Here is a 13,968-nt window from a genome sequence, read left to right on the forward strand (position 1 = left end):
TGTGAGATAACCAGTTTTTATTCCATTTAATGTGTGCCATGCTAATTTTATATCATTATAATTTTTTAATTAAAGTGTCATTCAGTACCAAGTCAAACACCTTACAGAAGTCCAAGTATATTAACACAATACTATTACTTTTATCAGCCTAATTTGTAACCTCATCCAAAAAAAAGATATTAAGTTAGTTTGGCAGGAACTATTTTCCATAAACCCATGCTGATTTGCATTAATTACATTAACCTCCCTTAATTCTCTATTAGAGTCCCACATCATCCACTCCTTGATCTTGCCTGGGATCAATGTCAGGCTGACAGACCAATAATTATACGGGTCATTCCATTTACCCTTTTTAAAAATTGACCTAACATTAGCTTTTTTCCAGTCTTCTGGAACCTCCCCAGGGTTCCAATACTTATTGAAAATCAACACTAATGGTCCAGCAAACTCCTCACCTAGCTCTTTTAAAACTCTTTGGATGCAAGTTATCTGGGCCCGTTGATTTAAAAAAGTTCAACTTCAGTAGCTGTTGTTTAACATCCTCTAGTGATACTAATGGCATGGAAAGAGCATTATCATCACCGTATGATGCGACTATATAATCGGTTTGCCCCAAATACAGAACAGATATATTTATTGAACACGTCTGCCTTTTCTGCATTATTATTGATAATTCTACCATTTCCAACTAGTAATGGACCAACAGCAATGTCAGGATTCTTTTTTCCCTAAAATATTTTTTTAAAACCCTTCTTATTGTCCTTAACGCTGCTGGCCATAGATTTCTCTTTGTGTTACTGTGCTTCACTTGGCAATTTTCTATAATTCCTGACTTCTGATTTATATTAATTACTGCCAGCTTTCCCTTTCTTTCTATTTGTTATATATTATTTTGTTGTTTTTTTTATAGCTGCAATCACTTTCCTTCTAAACCAAGTCTATTTTTTGACTTGGGCGCAGCCTTCTTCCTCAGTTGTGAGACTGTGGATTTTTGGACATCTAGTAAGGTGTTCTTAAACGATTTCCAATTCTGAGTCACATTTTTCTGATTAAATTCTTCCTCTTAGCTGACTTGGTTCATAATGGTTTGCAATTTTGTGAAACGAGCCCTTTTAAAGCACCAAGTATATATATTACTGATCTGGACTTTATTCTTTTTAGTACTGTGATCAGTTCCTCTCTATCTGTCAGGACAAGGTCTAATAAAGAATCCCCCCATGTTGGCTGCAACACTTTTTGAGTTAGGAAATTGTCAACTATTATAATTAGAAATTCCAAGCATGTTGTAGTACTGGCAGCATGAGATCTCCGGCATATGTCACTCAAATTGAAGTGCCCCAGAGTCATGCAGATTTTCCCCCCTACACATTATAGATAGGTGCATAAGGAATCAGTTATCCTGTTCCCTAGTGTGAGTTAGTGGTCTGTACCAGACATGAACTAACACCTATCTTGTGCTTTATCTGTTAGGATATTGATCCATCAACATTCAAGATCAATTTCTTCTGAGTTATCAGTAACTCAGAAACAGATAATGACATTTCTGATATGGGAGGGTGAGGGGGCAAAACTACAGAAGAAAAATATTGTTGATTTTATTCTTCCCCTTCTTCTGGGGCGGGATTGGGGAAGTCCAACAGTAGTTTATTCATCTACCCCTTGCTCAATGTCCCTGATAGGGGTTTAGTCAGAAGGAAGGTGCAGGCACTGAGGCATAGATCCTCCAAGTTACTTAACTGCCTAAATTCAATGGAAAAGATGGCACCACAAGACTCCACTGCTTGTACCAGTGCACTTTATGAAAACCAGTCTCTGTGTGTATATGTGCATTTTGCGTACCTGCCATTATATCCAGCAACAATGGCTAAGTACATTATAGCTGGGTGTTTCTGTTAAAATGCTCACCCGTTAAACAGTTATCATGGTTGACATTTATATCATTAGCACTGAGCTTCAGAGCTAGATTGGGGCCAAGTCACCCACTCTTTTAGGGTGATTGGTTCAAGATGTCTAGCTCTTGTCTCAGGAAGACTGCAATGCATCAATTCATGTTGCAAAGTCTGTCCTTGCAACCAAAGGGCTAATTTTTATGTTGTTTTTGTTGATGACAGTATACATTTTACAGAACCTTAAAATGACACAGGGGCAAATTAATAAATCAAGCAAACGGCTTCCAGCCCACAGGCTTAGAACTTGACCTCCACAACCTGGAGAATGAATACTCTCACGTAACACTATGAAGAATTCTCTCTCTTTTATAACAATGTGCAGTTGGTTGTTATTCGCTCTACCAGCCTGTAAATACCATTCTTTCTCTGCAAACTCTGAATTCCTTTTACAAGTCATGCCACAGAATCTCCCTCTATGTGCATTATGTCTTCAAAGATAACTATTATCTCTCCAGTTAAACTTTAACAACTAGGGATGAGAAAAGACCTTTGTCCCAGAGATAAGTTCAGAGGTGTTATAAGCTTATTACATTATGAATAATGTATTTAACCTCATTTATGAAAGAAGAAGATAAAGAAGAAGAAAAGTAAGCACTGTTGAGGTCTGCTTGGCTGTTGATGATTGTTGTTATGGAAAAATAAGAATCTTCTTCCCCCAAATTATTTCATACAACGAACTAAAAGGAATAAAATAGAATTTATTTTCATCAAATTTTAATACATTTTAAATAAGTGTTTGTAGCATTTACTTAATTTTTATGTATTTCTGTCTAGTACATATATACTGGGCCCAATTTCTGTAAAGGGACTCAATGTGGATATACAAATGCCTGCAATCCATTGCAGATGCAAAACTGTGCAGGCCATAATTTGAAGAGGCAACATTTCTCCCACAACATTTGAGGACTAATTAAGCAATTAAGAAATAAAGTGACTGGCTGAATAAAGTATGAAAGTATAAACAGAGGGAACACCTGAACTTTCTAACTTACTTAAATGTGTGCTATAAATGGAGTTCTTCCTCAATCCATTCCCACTTTCACATTCCATCCTTGACAAAAGCTGTGAAGGCAAATAACTTATCTGAAACTCTGCTACTCATTCATTCAGAACAACTTGGCATTGTCTGGCATTGTCAGTTTATATGTTAAACTGAGTTGGTGAGTTTGGTTCCAATCCTAACATGAACACAGGTTCACATCACAGAACAATCATCACCACACAATCATCACCTTGTTTGACAGTCTCAGCAGAGAGGACGAGGACTGAATAGGTGTGGTGAATGAACTATCCTTTCACACAGTCAAGCTTCCTGTGTCAGTTATGGTGGAATGAAGGGGCAGTGTGTGGGAGCTTGCACGGCTGACCAAACTGTACCTATTATTTTCATTCTGAAAATTAAAAAAAACCCTTTTTTGTTTGTTTTCCTAAATTTTTCATGATTTTTTTAAACCAACAATTATATATCCATTGAAGTCAACAGAGCTAGGCCTATTCATATCAGCTGAGAGTCTGCCCCTTATTGTATAGGCAGCAGCAACTATGACTAGGAAGAACAAAGTCCTTAAAAACAGCCTGGAAGAGGTAACATTTTAATTTACAACATGTGCCTATAAACCTAATGACCCTCCTGCAGGTACTCTGTGTTTTAGCCTGTTTGTTTTATAAGCGCTAGGAACATATTTCTTTAGCTCTGGAAGGGGTACATTGGCCTCTCATCACCTCATGTGTCAGGTACAAAACATTTACGCTCAGAAAAGTGCTCTTATCTAGAACTGTTTCTCCACCGTGGTTAGCATTGTACACCACTTCACTATTTATTCTAGCAACTTGCGTGGGAGCCTAACACTGAAGTTACCCCCAGGAGAGAGATCTGAGCAAAAGGTTGCAGAGCTGCTATGGGCCTCTTAGCACTGGGTGATAATTAAGACACCACACGAGTAGAATCAAAAGGAAACCCTGGGCCTACAGAGAGAGGAAGATTAAGAAGAGAGAAGATTGATGAGGATTTTCAGGGTCAAGTATTCTCTAAAGTGGCTAGAGCAATGAACTGAGAGCTAAAGCGCCTGACTTCTATTCCTGGCTCTGCGTTTGAGTGGCTACGAAGCCTTGGCGAAGTCCCTTAATATTTCTGTGCTTCAATTTAACCCATTTCTAAAAGCGAGACGATAATCTTCCTCTAACTCACAGGATATTGTGAGTTTTACTTAATGTTTGTAGAACGCTTTGAGATCCTTAGAGGGAAAGGGCTATATAAGGGCAAAGTATTTGTGTGAAAGGATGACACAATAAATAGAGAATTTGAGAAAATTAAGTCAGAGATTGGTTGTATGTGGCCAATCTTAACTGGAACATACTGTATAAATACCTGTCAGCTCACAGCAATACACACTTCATCACAGCAAAGTCTTAACTGTTCAACAGTCACATCTGTGAAAATAAAAAGTAGTTATCACCTTGGCTTTGTGAAAAGACAGTTGCAACTTCAGTTGAGCCTTGAAGCTGATTATGACCAACAAAGCCTCCTTCAGGAAGTGAAGAATGAGCCATTTCTCCCCACTGATCAGAAAAAAATGTCTCAGAGATCAAAGGCCAGAGCTTGCTAGGAGTTCTGTGAGCAGAACTCCTTTTGAAGTCAAGGGGAGTTCTGAACATGGAGAGTTTGCAGGATCAAGACCCAAATTAACCAACCTGAGCGAATCGTTGTAGGTGATGATATAGACAGGATTTTCAGAGGTGCTGAGCATCCACAGCTCCTACTGACCTCAACTCAGCTCCAGTGAAAATCAGGCCATGAGAGTGAGACCTGGTGGTGGCCCCATGCAGAACAGGGTATTATTCATCCCCTATACCATTTTTCCTTGAAACTCTGAGGAGAATAAATGTGGCTATTTGTTTCTCATAGGCCCTCTGCTGATTTTCCCCCCATTAATTTATAAACAGTCTTAACTCCACTGCCCTCTCCCTTATGAATCTAGCCATCCTGTTGGGGTTTCTAAATTTGTCAACAATCCAATAGAGGCAGCAACCTCTGTTGTGAGCCAGCACAAGAAAATATCGGCAGTGTAAGAATCACAACTCTAAAGATGGTATGGTGGATGAGCTCTTCAAGACAGGGTCTATGGGCAGCTGACCTAGCAAGTTGCTTGTGTCACTGGAAGTTAGGGGGACCCATTTTCATGAGAATTAAGTTGATAGGTTTAGGGTTCAAGTAGCAGAGAGGTGCTGTAGGGTGGGATAAAGACATGTAGGCAGAGCTGTGTGGGGAAGCTTGCACAACAGCTGCTCATGTTATGTCCCATTCAAGCCAAAGCTATTAGTCACTACTTTCATGGATACTTGATTTTTATTTGTTAGTTCTGTAGCACTATATGGTAAGAGGAAATGCCAGTTTACAGTAATTGAACTGTGATAAAGAAATAATAATATTCCTTGAGGACTGTCACCTTACAATTGTTAAACCTTGTTCCCACTAGACGCTTTACCCTACACTGTGGAAGTTAATGGGAGTTTTCCCATTCACTTTAGTGAGAGCAAGATAAGCACTAAGAACCAGATTTTTTAAAGACATTTTGGTATTGAGATGCTCAGCATTGCAACTATTTAGAAGTCCCAATCTCATTTTCAAAAGGGAGTTAGGCACTGACTTTCTGTGGGCTTTTGGTTCCTAACTGCCTAATTCCCTTTTGAAAATTTGATGTAGGTTCCTAAATCAGTTACGTGCTGCAATGTCGAGTGCCGCAACAGCTAAATACCTCTAGCAATCTGGGCCTGTCATCAGATATTTCTTGTGAATCCGGAGGTGCATAGCCCTGCCTACAATAGCCCAGGTCAGAGAGGACCTTTTAGTCCATGCCCTTTTTTTAACCCAAGAATCCTCAGTGGGCCAGCTCTAGACTTTTCTTTCCCTATCTCTTCTTCTGCATCAAAGGTTTCTTTCACTTCACCAGGATGGTTTGGTGAAATTGCCAAACTTCAGTCTAAACCCACAGAGTCCAATAAAACAAGACTGATTAACAATAAATAGCAAAAAAAAACCCAAAAAAGAACAGATATGGGAAACGGAATGTATATAGACGGATCAGGGTAAGATGACACAGAAATAAAAATGCCTGAATCTTGCTGACAGGACAGCTGCCACCATGAAGAATTGCAGCTCTGGAGACTGCTAATGTAGGCATGGTCTAGGTGTATGAGACAGGCTGAAATACCACAAGAATTATGCAGTGGGAAAAGGAGTGATCAGAAGAAGAGACTGGGTGAGCAGTAGGAGATACATTTGTTTTTTTAAAAAGTGATTCCTCTAAGATTTTCAGGTTAATTGCATTCAACATTTTAATTTTAAGAAAGAATTGCAACCTTGAGCGATATTTTCCGCAGCTTGAGTTATAAAACCCTGACTACAAGGCTTTTTACAATGGAAAGGCTGACTGACCTGACAGCACAAATTAGCATGATCCAAACACTGCCACTATATTGTATTTTCAGCATGCTGATCCAAAAAGCAGATTGAACTCTTTCTATAGCCAGCTGGAAATTTTTTAAAAACAAAACCGCCCCTAAAAACACAACAAAAAATTGGAATGAGCAAAACAAGTTTCAGAACCAAGAAGGGAAAGGGAAAAATGTTAATGGCTTTCTTGCTGCATTGACTTGGCAATATACTTGCATGTGCTTAAAACCCATCATACTGACTGCTATTCAGCGTAGTGATACCTGCTGAGCACTCTAGCCAGCGTGAACTGAACTTAGTCCATCAGGCACTTATTATGAATCGCCATGGCATATTTCATCATGTGGGACTTTTTAATTGTTCTCTAACAGAGCAAATGTTAGCTAAGTCCAAACAGGAAATGTCAGACAAGCCAACAGCAGATGAACAGTTGACCAGTGTCCCATGAATGATAGCCCAAAAACTGAGGTTTGCAATGGGTCAGCCTTTCAGTGGGAGGATGTGTGTCTAACAGAGCTCCTTAGCTCACCTAATCTCAGCATTAGTTAAAGGCATTTTGGAAAGTACTCCTTAACCCTTCACTGTGGCTGGCAGGCTTTGCAGATCTCCATTGGAATATGCATTATGGTGTGGAGTGCATGTGGCTGGAGCAGCTGGCCCCCATATGGACTTGTTGACTGGGGAAGTTATTTTGTTGTTAGCAGCTGTGATCTGAGCACATAGACTAGGCTACATATATTTTCCTTTGATTTTCTTTTTGCATTTTTCTGACTGCGGAAATGCCCCAGCTATCTTAATAGCAGAATCACCTCTGGTGGTCTGAGTGCAAATTGATTTACTTCAGAAAAAACTGTATCTATTCCAAATTCCTCCCCTTCAGGGAAGATCTGCAGTCTCTAGCAGCCAGGGCAGGGAGCATGGATCAACACAATTTGGAAGAAGACGTTTCCTCAAAAGAAGAATTATAGAGAGTTTTGGCTGAGACAGACCCAGTTCATATTTGCCAAACCTTTCCAATTCTAAGTTTCCCTTGTAACAGAGCCAAGTCCAGCATTATAAAAATGACCTACAGATAGCAGCTGTGTGTGTGTGATGCATGCACACATGCCAATACAGTCGGACAAGGACAGGACTCTGTTTTTGGACTGGTGAGATAGCAAAGTGTGACATAAAAGCAAAGACCCAGATCTACCACGACTGACTGAAAACGTGTTTAGCTGTTTGGTACTAGGCTGCTATTAGTTCTGGGTTTCTGAGAACATCCATTTATCCTCTGGCTACGAGGGTGTAGAAAAGCAAAATTTTCTGAAACTAATAATTCTTTCCACTTGCACTACAGAGCACTCTTCATCCAAGGATCCCAGTGTGTTTTGCAAGGATGGGCAGCTCCATTTTACAGATGGCACAGCAATTTGCTCGAGGCCATCCTGCAAATCAATGGCCCAGCTGGGAAAATGTCCTAGGGGCCCTGGGCCAGCCTCTGTGTAGAACCACAAGCCTCCCACTTAGGGATTAGGCCTCTTCACTCAAACTTTACATATTTTTTTCAGATGTGTAATAGGATTATTAGGCTTCTCTTAATTATACATAGTATGTATGATATATACGTTACTATTACTGTGTGTGTATATAATTAGAAAGAATACAAATAAAACGAGACATGACAGGTTCTACAAACTCACACTGGGTACAAAGACGGTAAATTGCTCTTTACCCTCTCTCATGCTACAAGAATGAGGAGCCAATCAAAGAAACTGAACGGCAGCAAAGCTGATAAAAGGTAATCTTTTTTCCACATATAAATCACCCGTGGTACTTAATGGCAAAAGTAGTTAGGGAAGTGCAGAGGCTGACTCTGGGGAAGTGGGGAGGGGGTCACAAGACAGCCCAGGAATGCCAGGGAAGAGATGGGAGCATAGTCTCCCTCCCCTCCCTCCCAGCAGTACTGGCTTGCTGAGATGACTGGCCAAGGTGAAGTGAGCATGCTGAAGGAATGGTGCATCACCTATACTGCCCTGTGTGTGGCTGGTCCCTCCCTCCCACAGCACCTCTGGGGCAGGGGATTGGGACTTTGACTTAAGAGCACAACTGAGCCCTGATCAGCTGACACTTATTGGACACTGGCTTTTTGGATGGGGAGCATTTCACTCCCATGCCACCTCATGCAACCAAGGCCCCTGGGAAAGGCAGTGAGGCAGTGACACTTTTAAAGCTCTTATTTTGGAGATTGGCCAGGTTTTTATTTTTGTTAAATGCAGGGTGCAGAGGGATGTTATAAATCGAACTGTATTTCAAGGAAGAGGAGGGCACATTTTGGGCCCGTCGTGTTTATGGCTGCTGGACTTTCTCCTGACATAGGTGCTGTTATTGCCAGCTTTCTAGCTCAGTTCTTCAGAGCCCAGTCAGTTTTACTGGGAGCTTTCTTAGGGGACTGAGAATAACAGACCTTCCAACCCACTTCTTTGTTGCCTGTGAAAACCTTAATGATGTTTTAAACACAGCAGGCCTTGATTCGCCAGTATGTGCAGAAGACTTCACATCACTTTGCCAGCAAAAAAAGAACAGTCCTACCTACCAGATCTAGGCACCGGAGTATTCTCCATGTACAGGGGAATCTTTAAGTGATATGGAGCCTTGTATGCCACCCCGTCTGGACATGGCCAGAGAATGGGGGGGGAAGGGGTAGGAGGGAGCAATGACCAAGGTTACCTTATTCCAGTCTGATTCCCAGCTGCTAGAACAACCAATGTTTATGTAACCCTTCTGCCAGACAGAGTCGGCAGCAGCAAAGGGCCGGGTTCTATATCTAGGGGTCCCTGTCAATGATACCACACCAAACTGACTCGAGCCCCCACCCAGTCACCTGGGAAATCACACACTATCCCTTGGGCGCCCCAAAGGCAATACTTCCCCTCTCGCAAGCACAGAGTCTGAGTGTAGAAATAAACCTTTTAATAACAGGAGGGAAGTAACACAGCACTGGTCTGGGAACCAGTGCAAACAGAATTCATGAACCCAAATCCATCCCCGAGTACTGGGGCGCTTCCTTCGCCTCTCCCTTCTTGGTTTCTCCTGTACTGACTGTTGTAGTTGCAATGTCCACCTCTCAGTTGGGGCTCAGCCTGTCTCCCTCTGCAAGCTCCTGCCGGACGCAGACTTGACCAGGCCTCCTCTGCTGCTGCCATCTGCCACCTCCGGGCCTCACTGAGTCCCCACTGTTGGCTCCTGCCGTGTGCTGGCGCCACAACCGCTGCTGGCCCCCCTCTGTCTACGGATGCTACCCAATCCTGGAATCTGCAGGCACTGACCGCTCCTGGCTCCCGCTGTTTGCTAGCACCAGCCGATCCCAGCACCTGTTGGCATTGACCGCTGTTGCTCCTGCCATCTACGCTGCCCACTGCTGGCACCTCTCTGCTGGCTGTCAGTCAAGGTTTCCCAGTTTCTCTAGTGATTCAGCTCTTAGTGAATTTCAGCTCATGAGAAAACCTTCTGCTGACACAGAAGCAATGTCCCTGCTTTTGACAAACAAAAGACTCAGAGGAATCATTAATTCTACCATTTAACAGTGGGAGGAGATAATCAATCCATGCCTGAGGGTAACCCTTTCCCAGGGATAGTGCAATCTCAACAGAACACTTCTCACCCCTCCTCCCCCCTTGCAATGCTGAAACATTCATCCATCACCCTTTTTGGGCTCTGTTTGGCTGAGAGTGAATTTTTTATCAGAACAGGCTAAACACAGATCTGATGCCATTTGTTCATACAATCGAAGGACAACATTTCATTACCCCTGCAGTTAACACAAAAGTGACTTGTAACACAATACCAGACACATTGACCATTTCTCATCATGCTCAACTCCTAGTGTGCTTATGCAATATGCTGAGTACTTAACTGTACTCATGCAAATACAAAGCCCATGCAAATAACGTGCTCCCCTTTCAGCTGCTGAGCAGGGAGAGTGCCACTCAGACTCTCAGACCTTGCTTACATCTATTTTGAGAACCAGACCACACACACAGCCCCAAGATCAGGAGTCCGATTCTTGCACATCCTCTCCAGATTTGCATGAAGTGCCTCTAATGTTGCACCAGGGAATCAGTGCCAGCTAGCTTAATTCTGACCCATCTTATACCCCATCCAACCACAATGAAGTCAATGAGATGACTCTGGGTATAAGCAAGCTAAGGAAGATTTTGCCCAACAGTGTGGAAAATTTCTTCCAGAATTAGTATATTTATCCTGAAATCTTTTATTATTTTTATTATTAAATATTATTATTATAAGAAAACAATGAGATTAGGAGAGTAATACAAGGTGTATGAATTTTTAATATTACAACTGAGGCACAAAGGTAAGACTTTCTATAGTTTCAAATGTTCCTGGAGCAGAGAGGCAGGTTGGAACAATCGGCCATGATTTAAATGGGAAAATTAAATACCATTTGACATTTCTTTTCACGATGGGTTCATCCTCAGTACCAGTAGTGTGCTTCACTGCCATAGGGAACACATGCTATTATTATTATTATACCACAGAGGCAGCTCTGAGATTAACAATTTCCATGTACAGAGATTTATTTGGCATTATATAGTCCATGTATTTAATATGCACTAAATTTTCCTTTAAAATTGGCTGCTATGGAGTATTCAAGTTTTTAAAGCTGTCTCTTTCCCAGCTATGTAGTAATAATATGTGACCTTACTTTGATCTGATTAGAAATGCTCTGCTTGAGAGTGAAGTGTGTACAAGACTTGAGGGAACTCTCTTGATTAAAAAAAAACAAAACAAAAAAACCCCAGAGCCCAAGCTTGGCTTCCCAAGCCAAAAATATGGAATAGATATAAACTCTTTTGTATTTGTCTCTGATTCTAAGGATAATGGTAAAAAATACCGAGTTGGAATGCATTCAGGAGAATAATAATGCTCAAAGGATATGAGCAGCAGAAAGTGTAACATTTTGTAAGGCACATACTATGGGGTCAAAATAATATTACAATATAGCATTCATAGTTATATATTTGACTGGGTTAGGAAAAAATGATTAAATCACATTTCAAATGTCTGTCTGGATGTCTCAGAAAGCTTCATTTTTATGCTAAGTATAGCTTTAAAATGTCAGACTGAAAATGCATGACAATTTAAAGGGCTGATTGCCAGGATTTATCAAATCTATTCATTTGCATATGAATCACAATATCAATATTATGGAAAGACAGGTGAAAACTAGAATTAGGATGATTTACAATACCCATGCTTAAACATAAATTGGATAGGGCACTGCTTGGAAAACACTACAAATACAGAGGGGGCAAAATAAGTGATGGGGCATTCCAGTTTATATCAGCAGCTATTTATTAAAACAAGTGGTCTTGTTTTCATCTCATTCAAACAGTTGCCTGCACTTTGCATGTTCCTTTAGTAAACTGCAGTATACCTTACAAGAGCTTGACAGGTATTAGCATATGCCGGAGTAAAGTAAGAGACAAATTCTCCTCTCAGAAATACTGATGCACCTTCATTAAAGCCAGAAGGGTTGCACTAATGTCCTTCATAGTGATCTCCCTTCATAAGTAAATCAGAGATTTCAGGCTACCCTTGAACATGATGGGGAATAGCTTGTTTCCACTGAAGTCAATTACAAAACTCCCATTGATTTCAATCGGAAAATGCTCAATCTCATGATGAGCCCTGATCCTGCAAACGTTTATGCACATGTTTAACTTTATGCATGTGCGTAGCGCCACTAACTTCAATGAAACTATCATGTGTGTAAAGTTAAGCAAATGCTTGGAGAATCAGTGCTTTGGTTTGCTGAAGAGCTTTTCAGTTGAAATGAAACCTCCTAGGTAACATAGAAAACACTTAAAAATCTTTCTTATGAGTGGGGTGAAGTGGTCTTCTTAAAGGAGATTTTCTCATTTAAGGTTCTGGCTGAATGCAGGACTTGGTGTATCCTAAAGCAAATGTTTGTAATTACTACACAGCACATCTGCTTTGGGGGCTGATTTGTGGATGAAATCCACTTAACTGGGGATGGTAAATTTGATTCCCTTGTGAAAAAGAAACCAGGAACTGCACAGCAAAATGAATCTGGTTCATCATGTGCTCTGGAGTAGAATACTTACTAGATACAGGGACAAGCTGTAAATTTCAGATTCAGTTCTCAAACATCACACAGTTGAGAGATATTTGGATCATTGTATTATGAAGATAATTTACATTTGAATCTCGGATTAGAACCTTTCCCCATCACTCTGGGGTGTTCAAATCCAGGTTTTGGTTCTGACCCACAATCCATTTACAAAAGAAAGAGTTAAAACAAAGTTGTATAAGGGAGAGAAGGGCTCTGAAGAATACCAGTGTTTAGAAAGTGGTCAACAGCACCCACCCAGGGTGGTTCTGCCATTGAGGGCAGCCTAGCAGGAAGAGGGCAAAGAGCTGGAGATTTCACAGAGGTGTCCAGATTGTGGAGGGTTAAAGAGAAGCTCACAGTACTGGAATAGCCACCGAGGGAGAAACAATGTTAAGCTGAGAATTAACAAACACAAACTAGAGGAGAATAAAGGCTTTGAAATGCCAGAGGACTGTACAAAAAGGATGTCAGGATTATTATTCGGTGCTGAAAAGAGCGAGTGTTAGTCACTTGGTACTCCTAGAAAGAAAAGCCTGAGATTCCCAAAGTGATGCCTGTGTCATGAGGAAGAAGGACTAGTCGCCCACCTACTTGTTTCTTTTTGAAATGAGCTAAGACTTCACATACAGTTTTGGAGCTTGCAGACATATGGCTTCAGTGCGTGTGCCCTTCAAACAGAAACACGAGCGTTCTTGGGCACGGTGCCTTCCTTATGTGCTACTCTGCATATTTATAGCACAACCACAGAATCATCTAGGAGACAAAGCACAGAAATGGCAGCCTGTTTTCTTCCACCAAGAGAGTCTGATTAAAAACATACCTATGTGAGAGCTACAGAGCAATACTTCTTACACTTCTGTCAGATGAAGATGTAAAAACATAGGGCCAAATTCTGCCCTCGGTGATACCTATGGAATCCCATTCCAGGCTCCGTTGTGACTTCTAGCCACCACCCTTCATTGGGGCAGAATGGAGGAGCATCTCTCCAGCAGTGGCACTCTTGTGCATGCTGTGTGGAATTCCCTTGTGTGCAGATATAACCCTGGGTGAACAGGTGTTATCCGTGCCCCTCGGTGTCCAGACACAGAGGATAGGAGGTGTTGCAGCCCCTAGCTACGGAGCCTTGATTATTTAGCTCAGGCTGTAGCAGCTCATGTTTTTAGCTTTGGACATCTCCCATTCAGTTCCCTCTGTGTCAGTCAAGAGAGCAGCTGTCACACAGACACAGCTCATCCACGGATACAGCCCATCATGGGGACTGCGCTGGGCAGCTCTGGCAGCGAGTGTCCCAGCAGGTGCTAGCAGTGAGCAGTTCCTGCACTCAGGATTGCTCCAGGACTATGATTGTGGCTAACCCCTGCAGAGGGGGCACAAGAAACAGAGATTCCTTACACCTCATCCTCCCTTGCACAGGGGTCAGTCACTATCTG

The sequence above is a fragment of the Emydura macquarii genome, unplaced genomic scaffold, assembly GCF_026122565.2.
Source record: "Emydura macquarii macquarii isolate MOO-44397 ecotype Brisbane River unplaced genomic scaffold, CSIRO-AGI_Emac_v2 contig_1043, whole genome shotgun sequence".
Classification (NCBI taxonomy): domain Eukaryota; kingdom Metazoa; phylum Chordata; order Testudines; family Chelidae; genus Emydura; species Emydura macquarii.